Source organism: Numenius arquata, chromosome 14, assembly GCF_964106895.1.
Source record: "Numenius arquata chromosome 14, bNumArq3.hap1.1, whole genome shotgun sequence".
NCBI lineage: Eukaryota > Metazoa > Chordata > Aves > Charadriiformes > Scolopacidae > Numenius > Numenius arquata.
In genome coordinates this window covers 2,244,631-2,257,611 of record NC_133589.1, presented here as the reverse complement: position 1 = coordinate 2,257,611, position 12,981 = coordinate 2,244,631, and positions in this window count along the sequence as shown.

Here is a 12,981-nt window from a genome sequence, read left to right as displayed (position 1 = left end):
GACCCCCCCTTTGCTCTCCCAGTGCAACCAGCTTTGCTCACCCCGTGGAAGGGCTCCAGGAGGCAGAGCAGGAGGATTTGGCCTTGGGACTAAGCGGGAAGGGGGGCGTTGGGAAACCAGCTCTCAGCTGCCTCTCCATAGCACTCACCTGGAGTAATTAGGCAATCCAGGCACCTCCTGTAAATGAGCAGGAATCAAATTCCTCTCCGTTCTCTGCAGAAAAGGACCGTTTGTGCTCTGCTCCAGCCCCATCGGAGGCTGAGCCCCGAGGTCAGGCCAGCAGTGGGTCCATACGATGCTGTGTCCATGTGTGTGCCTGTGTTTTGCTGATGACTGAGACATTAATTGCTCTTCTAGGTCACCTGCTCCACTTCCAAAAATGTTTTAAGGGGGCTGAGCTTCCCACTCTTTCCCTGGTGGCCTCTGGTCAGGTCTTGGTGGCCTCACCAGCTCCTGGATACCCAGAGTGCTGCTGCCTCTGCTTTTGTTACCTGAAGATGAGTGCGAGGGACTGTACAGGAGCTGCATCCCTGAGCCTCTGTCATTTCGGATGCTCTTGGGGGTCCTTCTGCAGGCGTGGGGTGATGGGGAGGCTGCTGTCTGCTCCAGCACGTCAAGACTTGCAGATGAAGCTGTGATTAGGCAGTGTGTGTGTGTATGTCTCTCTCTCTCTTTCTCTCTCTCTCTCTCTTCTGCCGTTTTCTTTAATTACAATCTCGGAGGTAATTTCTGACGCATCATTAACAGTTCTGAGTAAACAAGGGGAATTCTCCAAATTATTCGCCATGAGCACAAAGGGAAATTGGCTTTCATCATCTCCCCCTTCATCCAAGGAAGAAGCTGATCGGTGGCAGGCGCGGGGAGGGAGGGAATGTCGTGGCTGCCCTCGGATGCCACCAGTCAACTTGAGATGGAGCAGAACCCACCCAGTTCATCCAGCTGATGGAGAGCTGGCTCCAGCTTTTGGTCTCTGCTGCTGAGCTAAGTGGCCGGGGCTCTAAATGCAAAGCGCCTCTTGCCTGGGAGAGCTTTGGGCACTGCTTTTGAGCGTCCAACTCCCGTTTCCAGCTGGACAAATAGGTACCTGAGCTGGGCAGGAGACAGGACTCATCAAAAGCATTCTTGAGGCTGTGTCTCGGCATGGAAGGTGACTCCCTGGTGCTTGGCTCTCAGGCTGAAGGGTGATGCCTCAGGCCAGCGCAGGGCTGGGAAGGGAAAGATGGAGCACCGGTATGGAGGGACTTGGGGCCTGGTGGAACTGCTGGACCTGTTGGAGCAGGTCCAGCAGAGGCCACGAAGATGGTCAGAGGGGACTGGAGCCCCTCTGCTGTGAGGACAGGCTGAGAGAGTTGGGGGGGTTCAGCCTGGAGAAGAGAAGGCTCCGGGGAGACCTTCGAGCCCCTTCCAGTCCCTAAAGGGGCTCCAGGAGAGATAGGGAGGGACTCTTGATCAGGGAGGGGAGCCATAGGAGGAGGGGGAAGGGTTTGACACTGAAAGAGGGGAGATTGAGATGAGATCTGGGGAAGAAATTCTTCACTCTGAGGGTGGTGAGAGCCTGGCCCAGGTTGCCCAGAGAAGCTGTGGCTGCCCCATCCCTGGAGGGGTTCAAGGCCAGGTTGGATGGGGTTTGGAGCAACCTGGTCTGGTGGGAGGTGTCCCTGCCCAGGGCAGGGGATTGGAACTAGGTGGTCTTTAAGGTCCCTTCCAACCCAAACCATTTTATGATTCTATGAAGTGGGTTTGGTCCAAAGCAAGGACTCGGAGGGATGCTGGTGCACCCCGTGAGAGCAACAACATGCCTGGCAGCTGGGGTGGGAGGAGGTGGCTGGAGAGGACCCCTTAGCTGGGACTCCATGGAGTTCCAGCTTCATGGAGGGCTGGAGGGAAAAGGGGTTTCTTTAGAGGGGTGGCACGTGGAGCTGGGATGAGGTGGTCGCACCCCTCGGAGCACCCACACCCCTCACCACCCCCTTTGCCCTGCTCCGGCGCAGCGGCTGCGGCAGCAACCGCGGGAGCGAAGGTTATTTATATTCATATTGTAGCTCTGCCAGCCGTGACTCTGTTATCTGCCATGCATGAATATTATTTGAATACGGAGTTTGTCGTGACCATTCTTCCGCGTGAAACGAGGGATTTGCTGTGGGATGGGAGCCCTCCCTCCAGCTGTCAGTCAGGAGGGGCTTCCTTTTCCTGTCTCGTTGGAAGCCGTGTCCCCAGCAAGGTGAGACAGTGGACACTTTTTCTCTTGTTAATATCCATGTCTAATCTCCTCTCAGAGGGGTCCTTTGTCCTAGACTGTAGCCAAGATGAGTAATTCAGGGATAGATGAGACGCTATAATTGGTTTGTGACAAATTAAAACATTTTTCCTTGGGAGCTGAGAGCAGGACTGTGGTCTGGAGCTGTCAAGCGTCACAGGGGAGGGCGATTTTTGGAGTAAGCGCATTGCAAATTGGCTCCAGATACACCTTGGAGTCTGAAATTAAACTCCAGCTGGTGACTCTTCTTGGTTGGGGTTTTATTTTAAGGAGGGCACAAAGGGAACGTGTGCGGGGAGGGAGAACCTCATCGATAAGGAGAATACAATGAGCTGGGGGTCGGAGCGAGCCGTGGTGGGGATGTTGGAGGGCACCCAGTGGTGGGATGGGAGTGAGCAGGCCAAGAGCCAGAGCACACCGTTGCCTCCCTTTCCTCCATGCTGCTCTCAACGGTTCCTCCATCACATCCCAGAAAGGAAGGACCATGATGGAAAGCTGGAGCTCACACCATCTCTTCCCCTTGGTCTCGAGTGGGTGCCATGTACAGAACCTCCTCAGGAGCTGGTCCTTGCCCTGTAATACTTGTTTTTCCAGGCTAAGGAGAGTCCCTCACCTCCACCTGGAGAGCAGGAGACCGATTAAAAGTCAGGAACACAGAGGTGATGGGGACAGACAGTTTGATGAAGTACCTGGTTTGACCCCAGGGTGTTTGAGCTGGTTTTGGGCAAAGGGATGGAGGTGGGAGGAAAACGTCTTCCTGATGCAACTGCTTGATGCTGTTTAATGGAGAGCACTACACCAGTGGCATCTCCACCTGGCGATGGAGATGGATGGAGAATGAAGGAGTGCATGGAGAGCAGGCCTGGGAAGGACGTGAGGCTGTAAGGGGGGTTTAAAAGAGGCAAGAGGAGTCACCACATGGGCTGATTTGGGTGTAAAAGGAGGTGTAAAAGGAAGCTGTGAGAGTGCACAAAGTCCAGAGGATGGGGGTGTTGAGGCTGGGCCTTGCTAAGGTGGTGGGGTGGAGACCACAGGCAGGCTCAATATGGGAAGGAGTCAGATGAGTGGAGACAAGGTCTTAAATTGTTTGCCTCAAGATTTTGTATCTGATAGCGAAGAAACAGGAAGAGGTGCCATGAATTTTCTGGGGGGCTGTGTCTCAAAGTGAAGGAGACGGTCTGGAAGAGAAACTTGAAGGTATCAAAAGAGGGACAGCACAAAGGCTGTCACGGAGTTGGAAGAGTTCAGGCCCTGGAGGTGTTGGGTGAGGAAAGGAGGAGGAGATCTGGGCATCTCCTGGATGTGAAGAGTAAAACTAGCGGTCCAGGGTGGCAGGGTGATGGTGACGGGGAGTTGGAGGCCTTGGAAGGAGAGATCACAGGATCTAGTTTAGCAATAGAAAGTGCAGAGATGCAGCAAATCCTGAAAGGCAGGATCAGATGGTGAGCTGTGACTGGTGTCACTGGCATTAAGACGTTGGCTAATCCGGTTTAAGGGGATAAGCCCAAGGAAAACTGTGGAGACCTAAATTGGAGCTTGTCACTCTCCTGTGGAAAGCAGAGGGGTGGAGGAGGAGGATTTGCTGAGTGAGCCCCTGGATGGTTGGTCGGAGACAGGGCGGCTGGAGGAGGGCTGTGGAGATGAAGGGCCAGGAGATATAGGGTGGGAAGGAATGACAGGAGTCACCAAAAGCTGCACGGGGTAGAGAAACCCAAGGAGAGGCCACGGGGACAGCCTTTGTGAGGGGTGGCCAGGGCAGAAGATGATCTAGGGGGTGTGGGAGGGGAATGGATGGGAGAAATCAGGGAAAACCTGCTTAAATAGAGAAGCCTGAGACTTCGTGCAGTGACGGGTGTGCTGCATTTCAGAACTGACACTCAATCTTACTGTCTTTTCTTACTCTAAGTGTGATGTTGTTGCAATAGAACAGATCAAGTTTCATTGTCTTGCTGATGAGGGTAAAAGAAATACTCAGCTGCTTAGTTTTTATCAATATTGCTGGATATATTTCAAACAGGAGACAGGGGAGGCACTGAGAGTTTGTAACTGGAATTGCAAGTTCTGGAAGAAATCACTGGTCTGGTTTCAGTCCATATATAACTTCCCTGGTTACAGTTTGTCCGGGAAACTTCTGGGCTGCACAATTGCTCTTTTAATAGCTGACCTATAGCCCGTCCTCGGTGGTGTAACTGGTAAGGTAGCAGCGGATCTATAGAAACGCAGTGATTATGGTCTGGGAAGCTTATACGATGCATATCAAAGCCAGGATGGGAATTGCGTAAGTGTGATGTAGGTCTGGCACTAAAGTGATAAGAGTCATATCAAGGGAATAACTTAATTAACTGGTCTTGATCAAAGAACTATATGAATTCAATAGCCCAGTTTTCAGCGCTAAATGATGAAGTTTAGAAAAACTGTACTTGACGCAATTATCAATTTTCCTGTCCGAGGAGCTTTGAAGTGGCATTAAGAAGGGACAGTCTGTTGTTCCATTTAGGACAACTTCCTCCCTCCCTCAAGTGAATCGGGAGGCAGAGGGGCTCCCTCTCCTTTTCAAGTGCTCATTTGAAATGGTCTGAAGCATAATAAACACTGGATGCCAAGGGGAACGGTATCTCGGCTTTCACAAGTTAATTGTTTCGGACGGTGTAAATCAGGAACAAAGAGCTGTCCTTTCCCTGCCAGCCAGAAGAAAAGTGCCTTAATTTCCCTATGGTTTTAATTTTGCACAGGATTTTGGAGGTCCTGTGAAACTTCTGATGGCCCGGGATTTTTTGGTCCCTCTGGCACATCTGCCCGGCTGCGTGCGGTTCAAATGAGATGCTGGGATGAGAGCAAGGAAGGAGTTAGGCTGTAGAAAAGCTTCTAGAAGCCTTTAAAATACCAAATGCCGTGCGCGTTTATCCAGTTTGCATGTGTCTGTAGGTACCACGGTGCTGGGTGTCTGTCCCACTGGTGGGATTTCTGTGCTGAACCACTCTTTGGGCCAAAGGGAGTGGGAAGCTCCTGGCCAGCCTGAACCACGGCGGTCCAGATCTGGGACATTTTGTCCACCTGAGCTTCTTCTCCTTGATGGGCCCCTCCAGCCAATTCAAACGGGTACTGGAGCTGGGTTTGCAGCTTGATTAACTGGTGAAGCACTGGTGTGGTCTCTGGGCACAGAGGTGTCCCACCACAACTCACTCAAGCTCAAGGAGGTGGATTTGCTACAGGATTGATGCATCCACATCTGGCTGCAGGGAGGGAGGATGTTGTAGAGGGAAAACATCCCAACCCCTTCCTTCGGATTCACTCACAACCCGTGATAAAGCCAAAGCCGAAACGCTGAGGCAGAGAGAAAAAGATGTCCTCTGCTAAAGGGACATCAACCCATGACATGGATCAAGGGACAAACAATCCTGGAACACGGAGTTATATTGAGTCTGGTGTTTCTTTATTTTGTCAATGATAGTTTAAAAAAAAAAAAATATGTAAAAAGTGAGAAATCAAATGCTGAAACATCATGAGGCGTATTAGCGAAAGGCCTGTTCTGCTGAGGGGTAGGGGTTTAATGGACTTTCTGAGTAAAATCTGGCCTCTCTGTTTGGTCCAGGACTAAAAATGGTGTCATGGTTAGTCAATGAGAAATTTGGCTGATGAATTCCATCTCGTTAGGGAAGCTGAGCTTTAACCTTCTGCAGAACTTCGCAGCTATTTTCAGGGAGATGGGGAGGGGGGCAGCCCTGCACTGCACCCGGCATCAACGCACATGCCCTGCTCCGTTTGCTGATGGCTTCTCTCCCCTCCTTCGTGTCCAGCTGGCGTCCTGGAGACACCCTTCTCCTTAGGTAGAGTCAGTCCAGGAGACGGTTCCTTTCTCCACTGTTACCTTGGCAGACCTCAACCGACTCTTCCAGAGAGGCGGGCCAATGCCTTTGGATACACCTCCTGGAAAGGGATTCCTAAACCTCATTCATCCATTAGTGACAGTGACGGGAGAAAAGTCCTACTGCTTCCAGCTGCTGCTACCCTCGGACAGGCTTCCCTACTCTTCTCCATCCCCTGGGGACTGTGTCCTTCCCACTGGTGAGTACCTCATTCCCGAGGCAGGGAGAACTGGGGATGTGTTGAGGCTGCTGTGAAAAGCCTCAGAAAGGCCCCTGGGAAGCCGAGGATTAATTCAATTTCCTTACGGCTCCAGGACTTCCTGCTGCAGAACACAGATGGACTTTGGGTTTGCTCTCTGAAATGAGGTGGTTCCACCTCCTGGGCAGAAAGAGGGAGTGATTTCCAAAGGCGGCAAGTCTTGGGTCTTCCCCAGAACAGGACCAGGCGATGGAGGTGGGACAATTGGCTCTCTTGAGCCACACCACTGGTCCTTCTCCAGGAGCTGGAAGGGAGCTGGGTGCTAGTAGCCGGGAGGCGAAGCTGCACCTGGCCACGCCGGCTCTGAACAGCGAGGGCAATTAGAGATCAGAAGAGCTGGGGTGGCTTCGTCACATTTCCCTGCTGCCGTTCTGGAGGTGATAATATAATTCATATCAGAAGAGTTAGTGGGCTGAAAATGAATTGGAGAAATCAATCCAGAGGGTATAAATGAATTAGCATGTAAATGAGGACACTTGCTCTACATAGTTTAATATTGCCTGCAGCTGTAAATAATTCCAGGGATGGAATCAAAAGCCGCAAACAACTTCATTTTTGTGCTCCTCCCCCGTCCGGGAGCACCTGCAGCTACGACCGACCCACCCTTGCAGAATCATCGCGTTGCAAGGGAATTAAAGGAGATGAGATGTCTATACGTTATTTTATTTTTATTTTTTTTTCCCTGATTGGCCATTATTTACGAGGCTGCTGCTCCTGGTTTCGTGCACTCGCACGGCAGCGGGAGCAGCGGGGAAGGGGGAGGCAGGGTACTGGTTTTGCGGGGACATCTCGTGTGGTGTATCATGAGCCATCCCGGTCACCCCGTGGTGGGTCGACATGTGTGTGAAACGGCAATTTCTCACCAAGACCTGCAGCAGGAAAGGCCTTGATTGGGGTGAAGGACTTACCCCTCCTGGGGGGGTCCAGGGGTGGGAGAGGTGGGTGCTTGGAGAGCAGGAGCCAACTGGGGCGAGCGGCTGCTTAAATAAAAGGGTGCTTGGAGCTATCTGGAGAGACGGCGTTTCCAGGGGAGATGGAAAAGCCTCTGCATGAGAAGCAGGCTGGGACTCTGAGCGCTGTGTGGTCTGGAAAACTGGAAGAGGCAGAGACATGGGTCATTAGAGTGGGGAAGGTGTTGGAGAGCCCCTTCATGAGAGGCAACCAAACGAGCGCAGCGGATTTAGCCTAAAAAAAACGAGGGCTGAGAGGAGATGTGATTGCGCAGGCAGATAAACGTGAGGGAGGGAGAGGAGGTAGTTAAGCGAAAGGCCAGTCTTGATACCAGAACATGCAGATACAAACTAGTCATGAATAAATTTCAGAGGGAAATGAGATGGAAGCATCTAAGCGGCCGAGCGGAGACTGTGGAGAGTCCACACAACCAGGCTGCTCTCGCACTGGCGTTTGACTGTAAAACAGGATTATAGAAGCAGGTCCCTGGGGATCAGGCAACTGTGTTTTGTGATCCGGGAAGTCCTGCCTGTTGCCAAAAGCCCCTTTAATATTCTGGCAAGGGGAAGGATGCAGATCTGGGGAGGGCATGTTTCTCATTGCGTGACTCCAAGAGCGGTTGTTGAGAGCTCTTGGAGTGGGGCTGATGACAGGAGGTTAAAGATGATCCTCAACAGTCTTTTATCAGCGCTTCCCTCTTGTTTTTGACACTGACGGATCACTGAGTTCCCTCTTTCATCAGGTTGGAGTTTCAGGTTCTGCACTAACTAGATCTCCCAGGTGGACTGGAAACACTGATTAAGATGGATAGAGTGAAAGCAAGTCCATTAAATTGTTAATAAAGAATATTACACACATACCTTAATCTGCAGCTAGCCTGACACTTTATAAAAGTACATTAGGATATAATCCAATTGAAGCCACAATATCGAGAACATCTTATCTCATCACAAATTGAAATTATATCATATTCCTCATTTCTTAAATTAAAAAGCTAAAACCTTTTAGTTTGCTCTCATATGCTTGTGTAAAACTTAATCAGTGGTTTTAACAACATTATTTTTCAATATGGGCCATTTCTGCTCTCATTTATTTACAAGAGAGAACTTCCTGGTAGGAGAAGTGATTCAATTTGCGGGAGGATACATCAAGCACTTAAGGATTTTGTAGGGGATTGATTGATTATTTATCATGTTATCTTGCCTGGAGACGTCTGATATGCCTGTGCTTTTGCTATCTCTCATTCCACCTAATGCTCTTCCTTCGCATCTCGCTCCCCTCCGGTGCCAAGGGCGCTCGTGTCCCCGCAGGGGTGTGTTGGGGGGAAAAGGGGGTCAGGGAAGGCGAGGCTGTGGCTGGCTCTGCTGGGACGAAGACGCTGGACTGGGCAGATAGGAGAGATTCATTTCACTGGTAGACAGAGCAGAGGTAAGAGAGGGTAAAGGGTGGGTTGAAATCCTGCTGGATTTTAACCGCAGGCTGTGGAGCTGCTCAGCCGTAGATCTCCAAGTGCATCAGATACGTCCTTCCTCACAGGGGAAGGAGTTGGGGCACAGAGAGGCCATATGGTTTGCTGGAAGACCCCCCAGAGGCAGAAAATAGCCCTGAAGGGCCATCAGCCCTGGTTGGTAGCTGGTCACCTCGGACCACGCTTGCCAGGGTAGCTGTAAACGCCTTTAAGTTGCCCAGTGAAGCACTGGATGATGTCTGGGTGCTTCTGTGGGACCATGTTTTCTGCTCAGCTGAGCTGTCCCCGTGATACACTGCCAATGGCGTGTCCAGGGCTCTTTGCAAAACAACCCTTGTACCTATGCTTGGGGTGAACCTGGCGACCCCATAACACCAGACTTTGGGTGCGGAGACGAAGGGGCCACCTCTTGATGCTTAAAGGAAACCACTCTCGTAGCAATAGCAGGGGATGCTGATTGCCTTCAGTTGCCTCACTGTTAGTGATGGCATGTCCTCCACAGAGGTGTCAAGCCTGAGGCCAAAGGGGAGACACTCGAGGTCTCCATGTGGGGGGGAATGACCCCCAGGAGCCCTGCAAGAGGGCTGTGGCTGGAGCTTCATCTTGAACGTTGGTGCTCTTGGGTCTGAGGGGGTGAAGGAGGGATGCTGCCCACTGGGTCTCTTGGCCTCACATCCCTGGGGGGGCTCTGGGACACTGGCTATAGCAAGAAAGAAATGTTTTTTGATTTTTAAGCAGGAAAACAATGTCAGCAGAAACTCCAACCAACCCCTCAACTGTTTGGACCCTGGTTGTCTCGCTGGCAGGGGGAGGCACTGGGAACAAGGACATTTGAGGTTTGCTCTTTTCACTGCTGCAGATTTTGGCAAATTCCTCTCCCTGCCATAGTTTTCCCTGAGCAGTTTGAGATCAGCTGGGTTTATTCTTTTATAAGTATTGGAGTGCAGGAATTGCTCTCTTCTGGTGAAAATAAATACAGAATATCCTGAAGCATGACTCCGAAGAGACACGAGCCTGCGAAAAAGCCACCAGGCTGGAAAGAAAGTACTTTTGGGTTTGTCCTACTTTTCTTTTGCTTTCTGGGGCTTTCCTGTGGTAGGGATTGCACCGAGCTGACAAACTAGAGGGGTCTGAAAAAAGGAAACAGTCCCCTGACTCCAGGAGCTCGGACTTAAATATCAGCACATACCCCAGGATGCTCCGGCGAGCGCTGATGGAGCAGCTGAGTCGGGGAGCGCGGAGGTGAACTACTCCAGAGCCCCGCGGAGCCCCCCGCTCCCCGTTTACTGAACCTGGTGGAATAAATTCCTGCGTAGGATGATCCATGTGCACGGGCCCCCGCAGGATCAGGGCCAGCGTTTGCAAAGCACTGCGAGATGCTTGGATGAAAGGGACTACAGAAGCGCAAAGTATTACTTTTTCATGATTACTGCAATTGCTATCCTTGGGGCTGTCCAAATGTTGTTGTTCCAAGTGAAAATATAAACCCGTTTTGGCACGTTTCTTTTTTTTTTTTTTTTTTTTTTGCCTTGTGATAAATAGAAATGCAGGAGGAAAAAAAAAAATATCTCCTCCTAACAGTGAGAGAAGGAAAGCAGTCCCTGTGCAATTTGTTACACATCTCATATGTCTCTGACTGCTTGCTGTAGAGATATTTAGAGGGAGTATTTAGCCAACCCAGCGCACAGCCTCTGGAGTACCGGCTTCTGCTTTGGTCCATGCTTGGTTGAACCTTTACAGCAGCTTTATGGTTTCTCGACACAGCGTTTCAGGAGAGGCTTTGATTCTGGAGGATGCCAACTGCGCCGAGCGGGGCCGAGATGATTAATCAAATTATTTTAAGGGTGTTTGCCAGAACTGGGAAGTGACCAGTCTCTGTCCTAATCTCTGGATTGAGATGTCAAACCGGCCTCCAGCTCGGAGCGCTGAGCTCGCCAGGAGGCAGAGGGTGGAAAGAAATCCCCGGAAGCAAAACAGCCTGGCGGGGCTGGGGAGGGATGCTGGCCATCCGGGACCATGGGATGGTGCTGCTGGGGTGCTGGGTGAGGCTGGGGGTGTTTTGGAAGGCCAGACAAAGCATCTCCAGCTGCTGTGGAGCAGGAATAAGGTGATGGTTGTGCCTCAAGCGGCCTTTCTCCCAATGGGCTGCAGGTAGGAGGGGAAACGGCCAGGATGGGCCATGCTCCTGCAGCTCCCAACCAGCCCTGGGTGTATGGGGTCCTCTGCTGCCACCCAATTTTGGGTCTTTGCCGAGTGGGATGGAGGAACAAGTGGCCTGGCATGGAAGAGATGCAAGCACAAGGTTGTTTTGGATTTGGTGCCAGTGTCAGGTGCTTGGAAGAGCTGGTTGAAGTCTTGCAGGGGGTGGCTGAGGGTGGATGGTGTGGAACTGTGCTGATGGGGACGGCACAGCCCTCCGTGGTGGTAGGGAGCAGGGACTCTGCTCCGACGATGTCCATGTCTCTTCGGGGACCGGATGGGTCCGTCATCCATCTGCTTTTGCTTTCAGTAAGTGTTCAGATTTATCCAGGCGAAGCCAGAGCACCCGAGAAGGAGAAGGCACAGGCAGCCAGGGCTGGGTTGAGCACTGCAGAGGTGAGAGAGAAGCCGCTGGCATGGGGACGAGGGACACTCTGCTGCCCTCCTTCCCCTGCCTGCCCTGGGGCTTGCAGGCGGATGGGCTTTCCCCGGGGCCAGGGCGAGCACTTGGGACTGCTGCGTGGGGAATTGCAGCTCTGAACTCTTTTCTCCAGATGGCTGGGTGGCTGGTGTCCCTGCGTCCATGTGAGCCCCAAAGCGTGCTGGGGTCCCTTTGGCAGCAGGAGCTGATGGCTCCTGGGGCGTTTCATGGACCGATGACCTGAGCATCTTCACTATCTGCCCTCCCCGGCACTTTTGATGCCGCTTTTCTGTCCACCTCTCAGTTCTTCCTCGGCAAACACCTCTCGCCGTCTCTTTCAACCCTGAGCTGGGGGGCACTCGCCCTCGGCCGGAGCAGTTTGTGGAGCCCCCCGCTTGCCATCTGCAGGCGCTGGCCACCGGCCAGGCCACGGCGGGTTGAGCCGCCGGTAGCCCCCAGCCGCTTTGCCGGCCGCCCCGAGCCCGGTGCCCGCGGCACCGTGCGGCCATCAGCTGATGGGGAGGATGACTCAGCCAGCAGCTGTCGGGCCCCTAAAATAATGACAAAAACAATTAGCAGTCCAAGCAGTAGCCTCTCCTTAATTATCTCCTCCGAGTTTAATTAACTAGCTAAATTATCAGCAGTAATGTAGGCATTAATTATGTCAAATTACAGTGTAAAAATCACAAAGTGTGGAAAATGTCAGTTCAGCTGTGCTCACCTGCCGGGCTGAGACAGTGCTGGTGACAGAGGCTCAGCCCGACGCAGGGGAAGGGGATGCTCCCCCTCCTCGGGGGATGGAGACCCCGCCACGGCCGCCTCGGTGGCACCTGGGGGGACACCAGTGACGATGCTGATGGGAGCTGGTGGCACGGTTTTTGTTGGGAGCCATCGGGGACTGCCTGGACGGGCACGGGAGCAGGGAGGAGGGAGCGTTTTGGCTCTGGCAGAGGGAGGGGAAGGAGCGTGGCTCCCCAAACCAGATGGCTTGGATGCTGAATTATTAAATTATGAATATTAATACAAATCAGACACGGAAGAGGTAATAATTTTGCTGCCCTACAGAAATAATTAACATAATTTTGATAAATTACATGATAAGAGAATCTCAAAATTGAGGTAGATTTATCTTAATTAATATCTTGGACTTGCTCCGAAAGGTAAATTGTTCCACTGGGGACTGGGGAAGGGTGAAGAAGGGGCCCCCAGTTCCACGAGCCAGACCCTTCCCGGGGTTGGTGGGGGGATGACAGGGCAGCCCCTCCGGGCTCAGCTGCAGGGGAGAGCAGTGTCGGGGTTATTCCCGTCCCTGCAGGGACACCAAGTGACTTATTTCAGGTTTGTGTGGGTTGGTGGGAGAGCAGAAGTTTGAGATGACATCTCTGAGCTCCAGTGTCCCCAGTGCCACCTTCTGATGGCTCCGATAGGCATTTTGCCATGGCTCTATGGGGACTGTGCCAAAGTCTGAGCCCATGGGACAGATGGCTTCACCAGGAACCATTGCTCATGTTCCCCTTGATGTCCCTTCAAGTGCCTCTGCTTGGACACACGTGGATTGCG